Consider the following 20,468-nt stretch of genomic DNA (forward strand, 5'->3'; position numbering starts at 1 on the left):
AAAACCAACAAGAAAAGAAGTCCAGGTTGCCATGACTCAACTTCCAGGCATCTGGATTCTGGAAGCATGCATAGTCCTAAGTGAGGAAAGGAACATCTAGAGACAAAGATCTTACAGGTAATTCTTAGCAATATCAATCCAATTTGGAAGAAGTGATGGGAAAAATAAGAATTACAAATGGAAGATGATATCTGAATTGCTTGCAATATTGCATGAAGTATAGTGGCTGCATAATAAAACCTTGCCTGGAAGCATCCCAAGTCTTTTCCGTCTGTGAAAATTGAATAAGAAATAAATGACTGTTGCTGTGAAATGAACTTCCCCCAAAAAACCTTTGAATGGATAAGAAAATCTACATCTGATCTAGATGGATATCTGCATTTCACCATGCACAACTCAACAGGTCATTGTGTATCAACACCTCTTTCAAAGCACAGATAAGGACATTTTTAAATGGTGACCATAGCAGCTCTCTTTAGTCACACAGTAGAAAAGCACAATGCCTGCTTGAAAGGCTCATCAACCATATCAAACCCGCTTTAAAAAGCACTCATTGTTTAAAGGCTATAGTTCAAGGTCATTAATTATTTCTTGCTATTAACAACTGGTACTCAGGCATATTCAGATAAAAAATGAAAGACACAATCCCAGATTGATGCACTACTAATTGGAATAACAAGCTGATATGAGAACGACCATTTTTAAAAAATTGGAATTGTGAAAATAACATCAGGAAAAGGAGTTCAGTAAAAATTGGACTTTTCTATACCTCCTAGACTTAATCCCAGGCAGCCATCAATCTCTATTAGATTTACTATCAGTTAGGAAATTTATAAATTTATTCAAGTTATAAAACTACAGTACCCATTTCATATATGTGACACTGGCTAACATACAGTATTAAAATGCCAGGAACAATAACAAAATGCAAATAAAACAAAAACATTAAAATCATGTTAAAACATGCTAAACATGATCAGCAGGGAGTTCGAAGTATTCATGACATTCAGTATATCCATTGAGCAGGCTCTACATGACAGCCGGATCCCTAAGAAGAATTGCAAGCTAATTATCAATAGATAATTGAGAGAGAGATTCCAAAGGCATGGCAGAAAAATCTCTCATCCTGTGTCCCATCAGATGTCACTCGGTTAGTGGATGGGATGGGACCTATAACATTCCTTTCCCTGTCAGACCTGATAGAACCCATAGATGTAACCAGGAGGGGCAATCCCTCAAGTAATTGAATGATTCTAATTTAGTCAATGGAAGCCTTTTAAACTGTTGCTACTATAAAACTGTTAGCAATGTGAAATTCCTTCCTACTACTCTTGATTAAGCTGAAATTTAGAAATAGTTTTCAATCTGTTTCCCACCCTATTCTTAGGCTTTTTCTTAGAAAATTAATGTCAGATCTACAAGCACCTGAACAAAAGCCGCCCTGCCACAGCTGTTACATATAAATACCTTAAACCAAACCAAAGAAACATGGATGCTTGAGGTTTTACTATTTTTAAAATGAAAGGCTATTCGGTTATTGCAATATATTCTGTGCTAAGGCTGCTTCATGTAGAATTCTGCAACAGAAAGCCATTTCATTGTAGCTTCACCTCTGAAATAATAAGAAACTTAGTGTGGCCTCACCCTGAGATAAAAGTTAAAAAGGGAGCTGAACTGCACGCATTATTTTAAAGATAAGAAGTTATTTATTCCTATAAGCATTTCCACAAGGAAGATTTCATCCCTCAGACTTGCATATGTCTCTCTACTCATATTCAGACATGATATCTATGTATATGTACAGGATGTATAGGAAGCACTTGGGGCCAGTTGATCTTGTCCTCAACATCCTGCTGTTCCAGCCCTGACTTCTTGGTCCCTGGTTTGCCCAAAAATGTATTGTCTTAATGTTCACTTGAATGTAAATAGATGTTATCACCCGGTATTGCTTCTACTACCAGAGATTAAGTGAACACAAAAATAATGTACTGTAGGTAATTTGGAGAGATGGTGAATATGGACCAGTGGACATGCAACCCTGAGACTCTTACATAAATCTCTGTATACCCATTTGAAACCTGTCTAAACAGAAGCACTGGGTAGGTAGATCCATACTTAAATGCACTTCTATATCCTCCCTTTGCTTCTGTCTCTCATGGAAAATATGCTCTCTTTCTAGCAGGCCATATAAAGATTAACTAGTCTGATATCATTATTTTAATCATGAGAAAGAAGCAAAGCAATACTGATTTTTCAAGCATGCAATATTTCATGTATATATTACAGTGTATATGAGTACAAGTAGTCTTTGATTTGTTTAGTGACCAAAGTTACAACGGCACTGAAAAAGTAACGTACTATCAAACCTCACACTTAGGACTGTCACAGCATCTCTATGGTTATATGATCAAAATTTGGGCACTTGGTAACCAGCGTGTATTTATGATGTTTGCAGTGTCCCGGGATCATGTGATTGCCTTTTGTAAACTTTCCAGATAATGTCCAACAAGCAAAGTCCTGGGGGAAGCTGGATTCGCTTAACAACTGATTCCCTTAACAACTGCAGTGATTGTGTTAAATTTAAATTTACTGACAAAGAAATTTAACACAAAATTGTTTGTTATAGAACTAACTGCCTGTGAAGGCTCCCGGATTGAAGTTGAAAGGTGAAAGCAGAAGCAGTGTGTTCCATCCCATATTTGCGTAGACTAGGTTGCCCTGATAGACCAGTTTCACCAGAAAAACACTTAACTGCAGTTATTTGTTTTTAACAACCATTGTTAAAAAAAAGGATGGATGAATAAAAGCAAGCAATACTAATGGATCCCAGCTGAAAATGAACAAGCAGTGTAGCACAGCAGCAGGAAGCATTCCATTATACTCTGCTCGGTCCCACCTGGACTCCTATAAACAGTGATGGCATCATACCTTAAAAGGGACATAGAGAAGCTAAAAGTTCAGAGGCATCCCAGGATCATAAGGAGGTCTGCAAAGCTAATCTTATTAGGAATGCTTACAAGAGATAAGCAAGTTTAGCATGCAGAAGAGAAAATGGAGGAATGGACTGATAGCAATCTACAAAACCTAAAGGGCTTCCATTTGCAAGAGAATGGCATAATTATAACTGTCCCTCCTGACAAATGTATTATCAACTGGTTATTTTAGGGGTTTTTTAATTTATTGTGTCTATTTTAGGGGTTTAAAAACTTATATTTATATTAGCTTTGTACAGTTCTTTTAATTGCATTTTAACCTCCTCCATGCCAACTGTACATATTTAACTTTTTATTGTATTTTGTTATATTCTGTATGGACTGTACACCGCCCCGAGTCCCTTTTGGGAGAGGGGGCGGTCTAGAAGCATCAAATATAAATAAATAAATAAATAAATAAATAAATAAATAAATAAGAAGAAAAACCTATTTTAGGTTGGCACCAACAAGGACCACTAGATGAAAATTAAAAGAAATTCAGTTGAATATCAGGAGAAATTTCCTGATGATAAGTCCCATTAAATGGTGGACAATCTGTTTACCTCATGATATCCTTTCTCACTGGAGGATTCATAATCAGGTGCTTGATGGCTATATGTAGGGAGTAGTTTAATGGATTCCTGAACTAAAGGGGTTGGATTGTTATTTATAGATCCTTTCCAACTCATATATTCTTCAGTACTACGATATTAATTAAGGTATCACTATGGGTTTTTTTTGGCTATGTTTCTATTGCAACAGAAGAAATCCAGAAATCAGGATAGACAGCACCATGACAATAGTTGGGGATTTTCAGGCAAATCTACTTAGAGAAGAAGGGTAAAGTAATACTTTTGCAATAATGATAATGAAACAATGACCAAGGGCTAGTGTGCACAAGTCTGCCCTAACTGGGCAAGAAGAGGGCAGAAGAAGCAAAAAACAAAAATAACCCTGGGCAGTAAGTAAACCAGTGAAGAACCTAGGTGGGTTGTACCAGAGAAATGAAGGTCCTCGAAAAATCTCAGAGTGACTTTGGATCAGTCCTTCTCTCGCAGCACAACCAACCTCAAAGGATTCTATGGAGATTCTCAATCGCTCAGGTCATGGATGTCCCAAAGCAGGGGTAAAATTCAGCAGGTTCTGACAGGTTCTGGAGAAGCAGTAGCGGAAATTTTGCGTAGTTTGGAGAATTGACAAATACCACCTCTGGCTGGCCCCAGGAGTGGGAAGGGAATGGAGATTTTGCAATATCCTTCCCCTGCCACACCCACCAAGCCAAGCCCACAGAACCAGTAGTAAAAATTTTTGAATTTCACCACTGTCCCAAAGGTGCTTTTTCCAAAAGGCAACTGGACTTTCTTGGGTTTTTTCCTTTGAAAATATTTCGTTTCTCATACAAGAAGCTTCTTCAGTTCATTCACCTTCAGAACTGGAGAAGCTTCTTGGATGAAAAGCAACACATTTTCATAGGAAAAAAACCCCCAAGAAAGTCCAGTTGCTGTTTGAAAAAAGCACCTTTGAGAAAACTGCAAATGACTGTTCTTGTGGGGAAAACTTAAAAGAAGGAATGCAATGAATGCTACTTAAAGTTCCTGCAGGAAATAAAATATATGATACCAAGTTTGTTATCTGTTCTAACATATACATGAATTTGGGAAGACTGACTTGAATTATTTATTACTACAGAAATAAAGAACCCTACCCATAACTCCACTTCATCATCTTTTACTTCTGCTCTTAGATAGGAAGTTGATTAATCTCTATTGCAGAAAGAAAATCAGATTTCAAAATTTTACTGAACGTGCCAAGCCTGGTTAACTCTTTAAAAGTGGTGAAGTACATCTTTGTAGTGAGCAGCCCGTGAGCCTTACAAAAAAGAAAAGTCAAAACAGATGATAGAATTAAATATAGCATTATACAAAGTACTTGCCCAGACAGAGCATTTGTATGAATATACACATGGGAGGATTCGTTTTGCCATTTTAGTAATATTAGGATGGAAATTGCTTGGTAGCCATGTTATTTTCCCCCTTTAAATGAGTTAGAAAACATTTCCCCCCTGCCAAGGCTTACATTCTTTCAGGAACAATCTCTTAGGGGCTACCTGATGGCTGGGGCAGAGACAAAATTAAGAAGAGTTACCACCATTTGTATTCGTCTGAAGTCTTCTCCCTCCCAAACATTTGATTGCAGGAATGTGAAAGGATTTCTTGCAATAAGGTTTTGAATTTTGGCCAAAGCTGCTGTAAAATATTTAATAGGCAGCCTTATGATTTAAATAAATATGGTGCTTTGTAATTCCCCAGTTGCAGAACAACTGCAGCTGTACAAGACAACTGTAAACTACAATATTTTAAAAAAAGGAAAGGATAAGGCAATATAATGAGGAAGGGAACATCATTGCTATTTTTGTAAGGTACGGTGTAATTCTTTGCATTGTCATAAAAAAAATAGGCAAGTGCTTTTTACTGAGCATTGGTGTCAAGAATAGTTACATAGAAAGAACCAATTAATTTAAAAATATTTCAGAATGATTCAAGGAGGGTGTGCTAGTATATTTCAGGATACCCTCACAGCTTAAATCCATTAGGAGTCTAATTTATGCATATTCATTCTGTGCCACATTTGAATGCACATGTTAAAGTGCCATCTAAGTGGTAACTGAGAATGAAAAATATATCAGCACTTGTTTCAGTACAAGATAGGAGTTCTTACCTTAATGGGGCTGAAACAATTCCATGGGCTTCTGATAAGCTTTTAAGTTTCAGACTGACTCTGATAACCAACCAGGTTTTTTTAAAAACGAGTTTTTAAAGTGTGGGATGGGGAGTGTGGACACCTGAGTTCTCCCTCAGGCTTGTCGATAAACTTGCAGGAGTCAAAACCCGAAACCCACCATCACAAAATATCTGGCTTAGGACATAAGATATTTCATGAATGCCATTATCTTGTCATTCTACTGGTCGTTACAAACATTTTCCTCAGTATCCTTGCCATGTAAAGAATATTTGTTAATTGAATCAAGTCAGTGATCCATGCAGCTCAGTTTTATTTATTTATATATCCATCCATTTTATTACTGGATCCATATCTTGTTTGTTCTAATATTCTATATAGCTTACAACAATAACAATACAAAATATGCTTTAGCCTGCGTATAGATCAAATTTTTAATGTAACAAACATTATTGTCAGTAATTAAAAATAACCATAGAAGGGCTGGCAAAAGAGGCAGGTTTTATCATGTAAGTGGGGTGAGCAGGAGCCAAACACATCTCTATGGGGTGACATTCTACAGTCAAGGAGCTGCCCAAGAAATGTCCTTTCCAATATGTATCATAGTTGAACTTTTGGCTAAGGGGGCATCTTTAAATTATCTTTTCCCATTGATCTAAAATAATTAGTCAATTACATAGTAGATAGGAGAGATGGATGCACTTTCTACCGTGTTTCCCCGAAAATAAGACAGGGTCTTATTTTCTTTTGTCCCACGAAATATGGCCTTGGGCTTATTATAGGGGGAGAGCTTATTATTTTCTGGGGCAGGTGAGAAGCAAGGCGTGTCTTTACCTTTCCAGCTCCGTTGCGTTCCTCACCATTGTGTTCAGGGAAGCCTCTGGTAAAAAAAATACCCTTCTCACGAAGTCGAGAGAAGGGTTTTTTTTAACCAGGGGCTTCCCTGGACACAATGGCGAGGAACACAACAGACCTGGAAAGGTAAGAGGTGCGCCTTGCAGCCCAACACTGCCCACCTCGCCCCAATGGTAAAGGCAGCCTGCCTGGTTCCCTTCCCCGCCGTCCCTTTAGTGAGTGGTGGCAGGTGGGGGGGGGGGAAGCAAGGCACGCCCCTTACCTTTCCAGGTCTGTTGCCTTCCTCGCCCTTTCATCCTGTGACTCCCCTCGTAAAAAAAGCCTCATGAGTTCAACTTGCGAGGCTTTTTTTACAAGGGGCTTCAATGGACGAAAGGGTGAGGAATGCAATGGACCTGGAAAGGTAAGAGGCGCACCTCACGGCCCAACACCACTCACCTCGCCCCAATGGTAAAGGCAGCCTGCCTGGTTCCCTTCCCTGCCGTCCCTTTAGCGAGGGGTGGCAGGTGGGGGGGGGGGGGAGAAGCGAGGCGCACCTCTTATCTTTCCAGGTCCATTGCGTTCCTTGCCCTTTTGTCCAGTGAATCCCCTTATAAAAAAAGCCTCATGAGTTCAACTCGCGAGGTTATTTTTACAAGGGGATTCTATGGACGAAAGGGCAAGGAACACAACAGAGCTGTCAGTCTCTGGTAGCGCTAGGACGTGCGTCTCGCTTCCCCCCCCACCTAACACACCTTGCTAAAGGGATGGAGGGGAAGTGAACTAGGCAGGCTGCCTTTACCATTGGGGCAAGGTGGGCGGTGTTGGGCTGCAAGGCGCATCTCTTACCTTTCTAGGTCCATTGCATTCCTTGCCCTTTCGTCCAGTGAAGCCCCTTGTAAAAAAAACCTCACGAGTTGAACTCATGAGGTTTTTTTTACAAGGGGATTCACTGGACAAAAGGGCAAGGAACGCAATGGACCTGGAAAGATAAGAGGTGCGCCTCGCTTCTCCCCCCCCCACCTGCCACCCCTCGCTAAAGGGACGGCAGGGAAGGGAACCAGGCAGGCTGTCTTTACCATTGGGGTGGGGTGTGCTGTGTTTTTTTGCACGAGAAGAAACAGGTGGGAGGGGGTGATCGTATTGCTGGCCTGCCGCTATTTTTGTGGCGAGCTCTTTTTGCACGGGTGGGGGAAGGGTGGGGGGTAGAAGCACTTTGCTTCGCCTGCTGCTGTTTTTGCGGCGGGCCCTCTTTTTGCCCTGCAAGCTGTACAGGTAAGTGGTACAGTGGTAATGGTGGGGACCAGTTGCGCATGCGCTTAAATAGTTGGGTGCAGGCTTATTTTCGAGGGAGTGCTTATTATGGCGCATGCTCTGAAAAGCCCAATTTTGCTTATTAGCAGGGCATGTCTTATTCGGGGAAACATGGTAGTCCAGGGATGCCCAACATAGACAACTTTAAGACTGGTGGACTTCAATAGTTGAAGTCCACAAATGAACTCTTGAAGTCCACCCAGTGAAACATAATTCCTATCTATTACAGCAATGCCATCTTGTGTCCCTCTAGCTCTAGGCTGCTGCCTCACAGGGTAGCCCAATGGACAGATTGGAAGAGAATGACTTGTATTATAGCCTTGTTTCTCTAATGCATGCTGAGCCAATATTTTCATTGTGTTAAATTGTGGATAATAATCATTTTGGCAGAATTTGATTTGGCATTAATCAGCTTTAGTTTGGAGTACTCATCATGTATGTCACCCACACTTCCTTGATTAGACTATTAGTTGTTCTCCAAGGTATTGGCTTCTAGCTGAAGAAGGTATTGGCTTCTAGCTGAAGAAGGTATTGGCTTCTAGCTGAAGAAGCCAGGAACTGAATCTGGCATCTTTTGTATGAAGCAAGATATACTGTATTATACTGGGGTATGATTCTTCAAAGGTTTATTTGAGCCATTTTAGTATGTTGATGTCCTAATTCCCAAACTTTTTTTAATCCCACTATAATACTGTCAGGGAAAATTCACATACAGCTTTATATAGCATGCCTATAGTTTAGCCCTTTGTCTTGTTTTTGTCAGTTGTTTTCTCTGTCTACCCTAAGACAATTCTACTGTGCCAAATGTTTGCCTGTAGTACAACCTGATCTACAGAAGCTCCTATGTCTTACTTCTGCCCACAAATAAAAAACAAATAAGAAAAAGAGGCAGGCAAACAAAAAATGGGCTGCTATTTCTGTCCAGATGCCTCCTGTGCCAGATGTGGCTTTTCTTGAGTATTTATTTACAAGTGTTTGATTCAATGGAAGTAAGCGCACTGTCTCAAATAGAACAGGTGTCTGACCCTTTCAGCTAAGAAGCATTTTTCTTATGATTTTATCAACAACAAACCTACTTCAACTGCCAATGCCAGATGAGGAGACCTCATTTATTCAAAGAGGAAAAGAAACTGAGCTCAGAGGCAGTGGCAGTTGTTCACAGGTGAGGCATAAACTGAAGAATCTTGCTTAGTTATAAGAATGGAGGCCCTATTAGTTTGTTTTTTGTTTTGTTACAGATGAATAAATGAAAATGGGGACAAAATAGCTAATCTCATTGAAAGATAAACCCCGCAAGATGAATTCACCTCAAAAACAACCTGAAATTGCAATATGGGGGGAGAACTGTCTTAGTTTAAGGTAGCCAAAACAACAACAACCCAAAAAGGAGGGTACCGGTAATTTTACCGATTTAGACAAGCACATTTTACTGATTTTTATTATAATTGTATTACTTCTAACATTAAGAGGCATGTGTGATTCATAGTTCACTTTATCAGGTCAATAAAATTGTAAGTCTGAATAGCTGTTACCAAACTCCATCTAATTTCTTTTTATATATATATAAAGTTTTTTATTTTTTCATAACATATAACCACATGTATACTATTACACAGTCAACAACATATTGTATTATTAAATGTTTACATCAATTCATCTTACCATCAACTCCCAAAAACAATTATTGGCTCTTCTGCTCTCCATACACCATATTTGTCACTTTCCTCTCCCTCTCTCCTCCCTCTCCCTACCTCCTTTCTTCCCTCTGTCATCCTTCTCTTCTCTAATTCCCCTTCCTCTCTCCTTCTCCTCTCTTCCCTTTCCACTCCTCCTTTCTCTCCTCCTCTTCCCCCCTCCTGCCCTCTCTCCTATCCCTATTTATAATTCCCAGTTATTCTCATCATTATGTTTATATAATTATACATCCTTACAGGCCCCCACTTTGTAATTCTGTCTTTAAATCTGAGTAGTTTCCCATTGTAAGTATATTTCATGTCCCCTCTCCATTTTTCCATATCTTGGTTTAGATTACCCTTAATTGTCTATAAATGACAATCCTTACTGTTCAATGTTCATTACAATTCCCTTAATCTACTATATAGAATAGCAAACAGCACACATCTCACTTTGTTCATCATCTTAAAAGTTCTACAGTATATACTGTATGTCAATGTTTCATATATTTTAACCCATGCTTAATTGTCCTTCTATTATCATATTCAATCAATTAGCAACTCAGTTTAATTATCATGTAAAAAAGTGAATCACAAACCTCTGCTTTACAATCTCCCCATATCAGTTTCATATTTGTTCATGTTCCATATGTTTTAACCTTTATTTAATTATCTTTCTATTATCATATTCAGTCAGTTAGCAACTCCATTTTATTGTCATATTTAGGAATAAACCCCTTATCTTAGCTTTATATTTTCCCATATAACAATTTCTAGTTGTCTGATTTTTTCCTAGTAAATCTTTTGTCCCATTTTTCTATTCCTGCCTTCTCCCTTTTCTTTGTTTTGACATGTCCACCCTCTTCAATTTTCCCCAAGCCTCCGTCAAAAAGATCTTTTATATTTCCCTTTGTTGGGGCGTAACTTCCTATTTCAATTTTTCTTATGCCACTGTCAACCTCCAAAACATCTTCTGCCTGCTTTTTATTCCCTTTTGTTGGGACAGATCCCCCCATTACAATTTTCCCTAAACCTAAGCCAAGCCCTATGGAGTTTTTTGTCTGCTTTTTATTTCCCACTGTTTCTACCCCTTCATTGTCTCTCCCCCCTACTCCCTTCCCTTCTTCCTTAAATACCTGCTTATCTGAATTCAAAATTCTATTTAGGCTTGATTTTAATGATTTATGCATATTTTTAATAATTTCACATAGTTCTTCAAATTCCCACCTTTCCATAATGTCCAGTCCCAAAGTTACAGTTAGTTATATAATTCTTATTTCAGAGTTCTGGTCCACCTTAAATGTATCTACTTCACCTGCTGTGGGAAAGAGCAACGGGAGCCATCTTGGTCTTTTGTTCTTCCTTAATGTCCAGTTCCAAAATTGCAGTTAATTATACCAATTGTGAAGTTTCCAAGTGTTGGCCTAATTAATTTACAAGCCCCGAGACAAAGTTAAAAAACCATTCATTTATTAGGACTAACATCTTGGCACGGACTTCTGTGTAGCCAAAACTAAATCCCACTTAATGGTGTCTGAACTTTACCTGTGCCCCCTCCCCTCTGGCTGAGGTCATCAATCACATTCTCCAACAGGACGTTATGGCAGGGTTCTGGACATGCACATTCACATCCCAGTACAGAAATATGAGACTTTTACTCTGGCCAAAAGTATGTATGGCATTCCCCCCCCCCTTTCTCAAGGTGATAGTAGTCATGGAAACGCTTTAGGCATTGACATCCGTCTTCCCTCACTTCCTGAAAGCATCATGTATAAAACAAAGCAATTTGAGTACAGGCATATAACTTAGGGATGTGTCCCTCCCCCAGGCTTGCTTGGATTTTCTGCATGGAATTTTGCTATAAGGCGATCAGCCGGGATATTTCTACTTTTCACTCAAGATGCCTCTGATAAGGGGTAGCCCTTCCATTTGATTAAGTATTGGAGTTGTCTCCTGTGCCACCTTGAATCAAGGATACGCTGAACTTCATAATGGGTTTGGCCCCCTATGACCATAGGGCCGGGGGCCCCTGGGGTAGTGGTCTCAGAGTGGATCCAATCATGGGTTTTAAGAGGCTGCTATGAAATGCTGGGTGTATAGTCCCCAACAATCGAGGCAGTTTCAATTGCACTGTGACTGGGTTGATGATCTTTATTATGGGGAATTATCCCATAAACTTTGGCCCCAGTTTCTTGCTAGGCAGTTTTAATCTCAAATATTTTGTGGAGAGGTAAACCTTCTCTCCCACCTGGAATGGCCGTTGCAGAGCCCGGTGTTTGTCTGCCTGTTTCTTATAGGTTTGTGCCGCTTTAGCCAGTGCCTTTTTGAAATTTTCCCAGATCGTTTTCAGCATCGACATCCAGTCAGCCAAGCTGACTGAGGAGGGGGGATCCCTTGGATACTCAGGCATTGGGACGAAGTCGATACTGCTCACTATTTTGAATGGCGTGAGTCCTGTGCTACTATGGACAGCATTATTGTACGCAACCTCAGCAAAAGATAAAAGGTCTGCCCAATTGGATTGCTGATAGTTCATGTAGCACCTCAGGTACTGCTCTACCATGGCATTCAGTCTCTCTGCTGCCCCATTGGTGCTCGGATGAAAAGCTGAACTAAGACCCTGAGATGATCCAATGGACCGCAGGAACTCCCTCCAGAACTTAGCCTTGAACTGGACCCCTCTGTCTGAGATAATTCTTCGAGGTACTCCATGCAGTCAGTAGATATGCTTCACAAACAGTTTAGCCAGCTTGTGAGCTGAGGGTAGTCCGCTACAGGGTATGAAGTGTTCCTGTTTGGAGAACAGGTCTATTACAGTCCAAATCACTGTGTTTTCCTCACTTTTTGGCAACTCTACTATAAAGTCCATTGCGATCTCCTGCCACGGCCTCGTTGACTCTGCTACTGTTTGCAGTAGTCCAGGAGGTTTTCCTGGTCGTCTCTTCATTGTGGCCAAATGGTACAACTTTTCACGTAACTATCTACATCTTTCTTCATGCCAGGCCACCAGAATTGCCTTCGGGCTAAGTGTAAAGTCTTTAGGAACCTAAAGTGGCCTGCTGGTTTGGCATCATGACTCCTCTGGAGAACTAGGGCATGTAGGGATTCTGGGACATAGAGTTTCATCCCGTTCCATGCAAGGTCATCTCTCTTTGTCAGGATGTGTTGGTTGTTTTGGAACTAGGGGTCTGCTAGCAGTTCAGTTTTGAGCCTCGTGGTTAAGTCGCTTGTAAGTTGGTCTTGCCGGTCACGGTGTTGCCGTCTGGTGGTCACTTGGGCAGCGGGTTGGGTAGAGGGAATGATGGTGTCCACTACGTGCTCCCGTTCACATTTGTACTGAGGCATGCAGGAGAGGGCGTCAGCTAGAAAGTTCCTCCCCCCTGGAATGTGCTTTAAAACAAAATCAAAACGGTTGAAGTATTGAGCCCATCGGACTTGTTTGGGTGATAGGTTCCGTGGGGTCCTAAGCGCCTCTAGATTTTTGTGGTCGGTCCAGACTTCAAATGGTTTCTGGCCCCCTTCCAACAGGTGTCTCCAGGTTAGCAGTGCCCATCTCACTGCGAAAGCCTCCTTTTCCCAAATGGCCCATCATCTCTCTGTGTCTGTGAGCTTGCGGGAGGTGTAGGCGCAGGGTTGTAAGTTTCCTTGGCTGTTTCTTTGGAGTAGCATCGCTCCCACTGCCATGTCGCTGGCATCTGCCTGGATCATGAAACGTTGTTGAAGGGAGGAGATCGCAATATGCAGTTACTTGGGCAATTTGCTTGTCCAGGCTTATTCTGAAAAAATGCACCAGCAGCCGCTCTGGTAAAGCGGGTAGCCTTCCTATAACCCTCCTAAATTCATGGATGTGCTCTTTGAGGGGGTGGCCCCTCTGTTTAGGTTGCTGAGTTCCTCTTCTGCGTATGGGTCCTCCTCCTCCACCTCCTCAAATCTGGCCTCTAGCAGTTGCAGGAAATCATCTATGTCTTGTAGTTGGGGGGCTCTCCTCTTGTGGAGTGCTGCTAGCCATTCCCTTGCTTCTCCCTCTAGACCCTCTGCGATGGCATTCACCATGGCTCTGGAGGATGGGTAGAGGTGCCCATAGCATTCTAGGTGGATATCAGCTGAATCAAGGAATAGGGCTAGCTGGTCTGAGTCTCCGTCAAACTTTGCCCTGAATTGGGGTAGGTCATTCAGCCCTAATCTCCCAGCCTCCTGTTGGCCTTGATATGCTTGCACCTGATATGGCTGGTCATCTTCTTCATTCCTAGTTCGGAGAGAGGAAGGGGGTTGCCTGCTCTTGGCAGCCTGCCTGCTGCGTGGGAGAGGCACTGACTGTTGTTTTGGGTTCCTTCTCTTTCTTTTTTTTAAAAAGAATTTTATTGGTTTTTAAACATTTATAGGGAAAGGTAAAAAGGGTACAAAGAAAATTTTGGCAGCTCCCGTGCTAGTGGTAGAAATCCCCCCAAATCTCACAATTTTTACAATGTTAAAAACAACGTATAAAAGATAAGCATAAACAGAATCTTGTTTTACATTATATCAACCATGTGTTCAATCATCTCTTTGTCACTTTCTAGTATATCAACAATTATCATAGTATTTCAAATACATTTATTTTTGTGACCTGAGCCTTTTCGATATTGCTTCCTCCTCCCTGTCCCCAGATGGAGCCACAGCCCCCCTTCATATCTTGCACATTACTACCTTTTTCACCACCTCCCCTATTTTCGTCCTCTAGGAGAGAACTATGTTTTTTAATGAAGGCTTCAGACTCCTCCACTATATTAATCCACCTTTTCCAAGTAGCTGGCCTGGCTCAACCATAGTTTGATCATATCGCTCCTGACGGGTTTTTAATTTTGTAATTTTACTTAGGGGATTTAAAATTGCAATTTTAATTTTTCTCCATTTATTTGTCTACCTCCTCCACGTATACGTCTATATTTATGTGTATGTATTGTCTATATTTGTATTTTACGTGTTTTTATTGTACGCCGCCCCGAGTCCTTCTGGAGAGGGTGCGGCTAACAAATAATTATTATTATTATTATTATTATTATTATTATTATTATTATTATTATTATTATTATTATTATTATTATTATTATTAATTCTATTTTCCTCCCAAAAAATCAACATTCCCTCTGGCAATAACCATCTAAACCAAACTCCTTTATTGTATAATTTCTTTGATAAGGAGGAATACTTCCTCCTTTTTTCCCTTACTTTTTTCGGAATTTGCTTAAGAATGGTAATTTCTTTAGCTTTATATTTTAATGGTCCCTCCCTTTGGGCCCCTAGCACCTCATCCCTCGTGGTCCTCCTAAGAAACTTAACATGTACCTCCCTTGGAACATTGTGTGTTCCAGCATTTGCTGAATTAATCCTGTAAACCAGATCCATATCCCACCACAACTGTTCTTTATTTCTCTTAATATATTCTGCTAAAATTGTACTCATAATATCCTTAAGATCTTCATTTTCTGTCTCTGGTAGGTTCTGGAATCTGAGAAAAAAGGACATTCTTTCAAGTTCTATTTTTGCCATAAAATTTTCCAATTCTAAATTTCCCTTCCGGACTGCCTTAACCTCCTCCCCCAATCCATCTGCCCCCTCCTCCAACTCCCCAATTCTTTGTTTGTTTTCTGTTATATGTTGTTGTACAGCTCTGAGTTCATCTTTAAGATCTGTCACCTCTTTTTTCAACTCATTTTTACCCCTCATAATTTCCTGAAACATTTGGTTAACAGATAATTCTTTTGAGCTCTCTACAGTCCCTTCTTGTTGTAACAATGAAGTAATCTTCGTCTGCTGCATGCTTGGACTGGAAGTGGCAGAAGCAGGAGCCGAGAATGACTTGCCCGTTGGAGGTTTTTTGGGCCCCATTTATCTGCGTTCAGGGATGATAAGTTTTTTACAAAGAGAATGGCATCAGTGGAGCATGCAGCTGTGCCGATCCAAGGCGGCAGGCAAATCCAAAAGTGAAAAGTTAGTTCTCCTTCACAGTTCCAAGCACGGAGGTACACCAGAAAGAGGAAAAATCAAATAGTCAAAATTAATCAGGAAGACCACGTAACAGGAGAGGTCCAGAGCACATTCAGAGGGGATACCAAGACAATTACCAGAGATTTTTTTCCAAAGGTAGTTTCAAAAGGCAGGCTTCATTTATAAGTACAAAAACATAGATGGAGGGGCGCCATCTTGGCTCCTCCTTTCGCAGGGAGAAGAACAAGGAGTTCCATAAAGTTTTTTTCCTTTTAAGAAAACAGCTCAGCAGTCACATCTTGCAGCTGTGATATCAATCTTTCTCAGATAGTTAGTACAAGTGGTAAGTCAGCCTTTATTCTCTCTCCATTCTGATATATATAGAGAGATAGTTCAAATGCTGCTTTGTCCGAGGGGGGGTAAAGAGAAAGAAATACCCCCCTCTAATCTTCCAGTTTCAAATGGATTGAACAAAAACTTACAATAGTCTGCTGCTTATCTGTTAACGATGATTAAGGAGATTAGGGTGGATCTCTCCCCATCGGCATTTCAGCTGCTCTTTTTTCACTTAACTCTTTCCTCCCGGAGCCCATTCGGCGAAAGGGCAGACAGCCCGCAGCTGTTTCATGCCCCCCCTCTGCTCCCCGGCTCCTGGGGCGAGGCTGGAAACACCCCGACTGGCTGCCGCCGAGTCTGGGAGATTCCAGCAAGCCGCCCTGCGGCAGGAGACCCCTCCAGGGCCCCCTGTGCTCCTGAACGGAGCCCACCGGGGAGACGAGCAGCGGACAACACATCCGTCACCTACAGGAACCGGAAGTGATCTCCGGGTTCCTTCTCTTTCTATCGGGAGGGGAAGGGCGTCTGCGCTCCAGTCTGCATCTCCTCCCTTCAACAGGATCAGGTGTCCCTCCCCTCTCTTTTGGGTGGCATGATGGTCCCTCATCATGAAGGGTGGCTTGGTAAAAATCCTCCCTCTGTTGCTCTTTTGCACTCCCTCGGGATTCCATCTGGGGCTTTGGGAGCCTGACTTGTTTCCAGTCCCACCTCCAGTCCACCCTTGCCAGTTCGCTTGAGACCCTTCCCTTTATTTGGAAATTGGGGTAAGGAAACTCAAGTTCAGTTGCTTTAGGGGCTAATTTTCACCAGTACTCATCTTTTCTTGCTTCTGCCACTGAAAAAGGCATTTCTGGTTGAAAGTCTGGAGCCCTGATGTTGAGGACTAGTTGAACTCCTCTAGCTGAAAACAGGCTTTCTTCCGATAATCCACCTTCTGCCATGGTTGCCTGATTTTCCCTCCAAGCACTCTAAATATTGGGGAGTGACTGGAGAGCCCGGGATTCAGGAAGCCCGGAAATCTTGATAGATGTTTAAAAGTGAGTTTCGGCTATCTGTGAAGTTTCCAAGAGTTGGCCTAATTAATTTACGAGCCCCACGACAAAGTTTTTTAAAAAAACATTCATTTATTAGGACTAACATCTTGGCACGGACTTCTGTGTAGCCAAAACTAAATCCCACTTAATGGCAACTGAACTTTACCCCTGTGCCTCCTCCCCTCTGGCTGAAGTCATCAATCACATTCTCCAACAGGACGTTATGGCAGGGTTCTGGACATGCGCATTCACATCCCAGTACAGAAATATGAGACTTTTACTCTGGCCAAAAGTATGCATAGCATTCCCCCCCACCCTTCTCAAGGTGATAGTAGTCATGGAAATGCTTTAGGCGTTGACATAAATCTTATTTCGAAATTCTGGTCCGCCTTAAATTTAGTTAATTCAATTACTGTGAAAACGGAAGAGAAGCTGGAGCCATCTTGATCTTTTGCAGAAAAAAAAGAAAAAAAGGACTTTGTATTTTCCCAGTTCTTTATTTTGTTATTATTTTTTCCTTGGTACTTTCTGCTTCTCATTGGTTATAATTGCTTAACATATATTAATTGGAACAAACTTGCATACAGCCAAATTTGTGTATGTTTCTCTTCCCTCCTACTTTTCTAAGTTCTGATTTATGGCAGTTGGTTAATTAAAATTTCCCATATAGGCAAGATTAGGTTATCAGTTGTCAATAAGGAGATGGTGCTTTTTTCTTGATCTTTCTCCCTTATTGCATTCCAGTTCTCATTAATTGGAGTTGCTTAAGATATGTTAGTTAAAAGACACTTGGACGAAGCAAATTTTCACGCTCCTAGACTCCTTTAAAAATACAATCATTTCAAGTCCAAAACCAAATTTAGAGTTTGTGTTTAATTAGGGTTGTGTTTAAGTGGGTTTGTCACTTTTCTTCTTTCTCCTTTCTGTCCAAATCATTTCAAGCAAATGGCTCTCTTTGGGGCTAGTGATTCAACCCTCCATTTTTCCCCTTCTTCCTTTTTGCAAAAATCCCGATCTGTCCATCAATATTATTTATGCTCTCAAGGTTCTTTGCGTTTTCCAAATTCTGATTTATAACTGTGGGTTAATAGATCTTACCAGGCTTCCATCTTGCCTCTGCACGCTCCTGTTCAGCTGCTTTGGCCTGGAGCCAGCTTCTTGTGCAGCCATGTTCCCATGCTTCTGCCCTGTTTCATATCTTCATGACATGACTCCTGTGTCATCCTGAACCCAGAGCCAAGGCCATTTAAATTTGTTTATAGCTGTTCCAATTTTAAAGTAGCGTTTTCCTCTTCCCCCAACATCAAGTTGGCCATATATAAGTCTCCCATGCTTCATTAATGATGTGAGTGCTGATGTAGTATAGTCTGATCTGTCCTGGCTCAGCTTCTCCATTTATGTTAGGCTATTGTGGACATGTCCCACTTCTGGACCCCAACTTACCTGGTCACTTTGGAGTGGACTGCAGAAAAACTGGATTCAGCAGTGGCATCCACCCACAAAAGAGTGCCCCTTCCCAAGGCTTTGGCATTAGATTTTTTTTTCAACATGACATTAGAATAATGAAACTTAGTTTTAAAACAAAGAAGACTGGGAACCTTCTTTTTAAGAGTGCACTACTCGTATGCTGCAAAGAAGGTTGATTTAAATCTGGGAAAAGAAGGCATTCTGCCAGTTGTGGATTCTTTCACCATTATGTGCATTAGAGGTTGTTGTTGTGTTTATTCTTATCATTGCTTCTGCCAACAAAAGGCATTGTGTGAGTATAGCTTTTACTGTTTTTAAGAGGGGAAATCATCATAGTCTTGTTGTATTCTGATTCCATGGCCTCCTTTGGTAACTTCTGGAAACTGCTAGTCAACAAAGTAAAACTATGTTTACCATCAATCAGCAATGCTATTGACTTGCAGCACTAGTCAAGAATTGACTCCTTTCATCACTCTCCCATTTCACTCCACATCTCTCTTTCCATGCCTGTGAGCTGGCTATTAGCACTCTATAAGTAGCCTGTGAGATCACAGGCATGCAATTGTGCATGTACCAGTTATTGGGCAAATTGTCAGATGGCTAACCATAGCATCTCCAGCATCTGCCATGACTAGCCCAGCTCTGCCTAACTCATATAGTAGGAAAAATTAATGGTGCTTTTTCTGCTGCCAGGTAATACATGGTGAGAAATGAAGCCAGGAGAATTAGTCAGTGAAATCCTTTAACTTGTTCCTCACTGGCAGAGTAAAGACAGTGCATTGTTCCTGTGGAAGAATAGGGTTTTGTACAGAGCGACAAATTTTATGTCAGCATACTTTTGTCCTGGCTAAAGAGATAGATCAAAATTGTTCAAGGGGAGCCTAGACTGCTGATTAAGAAGCAAAGTCCTAGAGAGTAAATTGACTGAGTTTGAGTGAGCTTTATTTTTTTGCTCTTAATCAAATGTTCATGGAACCATAGAAAGACAATTTGCAAAACCTGGACTGGACTGGATGATAATACCTTAATGGAACCACATATAGTATTGTTTTTCTATTTTTTACTAACATTCTCAACTTTCACTGGCCTGGTTCTCTGTTGTGCATGCTCCTTGTATTTTTGGTACTGGGTTGTAGAGTATGTGCCATTTGGACAGATAAGAATAAACTGATGTCTACAATCTGTTCTCGGGGAAGCAACACTTTTCCCTCAAAGAACTCAATTTGTAACCTTCAGATGCTCCTATTAGTTCTTTATCAAGTGGAAAGATACTTGTGGCCTAAAATGCCTATTAACATTTTAAAATGATATTCTAGCTATTACCAGCAAATAATTTGGCAACAGCAATCCATATTAGAAGAATCTGACTGAATTACTATTTCCATCAAGTATGGGATCAAATATGGCTGTGTGTATTTTAATTGGGAATATCTTTATATGCCAGTCATTTTCGCTTGCATTGCTTTCAATTTCCCATAAAGCTCTTTGTAGCTTGAGGTCTTGATATGTGCTGATATGAATCCTGGAGTTCACTTTGGCATTTGTCAGATAAACTTTGACGCATTCAGGTTGGCTTATTGCGCAGATGGTTTTTTGTGTTCCAAGAAAGCTGATATAATAAAAACTTGGGTAGTTTTTGAAAAAAATATTATAAAGATAAGCTTATAATTAAAACTGTGCATTTCTACTTCACTAACTATTCAAAACCCAGAACTATTTCCTATACTGTATTTCCCTTGTTATTCACATTGAAACTCTATTGTTACTAAGAAAATGTGATTGTTTCTTCAGCTAACTGGGCTATTGTGACCTATCCTGAATATGGTTGTATAAGTATCACTAGCACCTATTGACTACAGTATTGTTTTGTGTGTACACACACAATGCTAGGTTTCTTCATGAAAAAAATGGCAGAAAGTCCAATTAGCAACAATATTTATTAATTACATGCTTATTGATTTACTGCTCTTATTATTATTTTTAATTAAAATTTTCAATAAATTTTACAATTATCACCCCTTCCCTCTTCCCGCCCGACCTCCCCCCGACCTCCCAGAGCAAAGTACAGGGTATAAACATTTAACAACCATACGCTAAGATAAGCTAACTAATTTTAACCTATTACTATACTT

Source organism: Natrix helvetica (assembly GCF_964273705.1).
Source record: "Natrix helvetica genome assembly, chromosome: 3".
In the NCBI taxonomy this organism is placed as follows: domain Eukaryota; kingdom Metazoa; phylum Chordata; class Lepidosauria; order Squamata; family Natricidae; genus Natrix; species Natrix helvetica.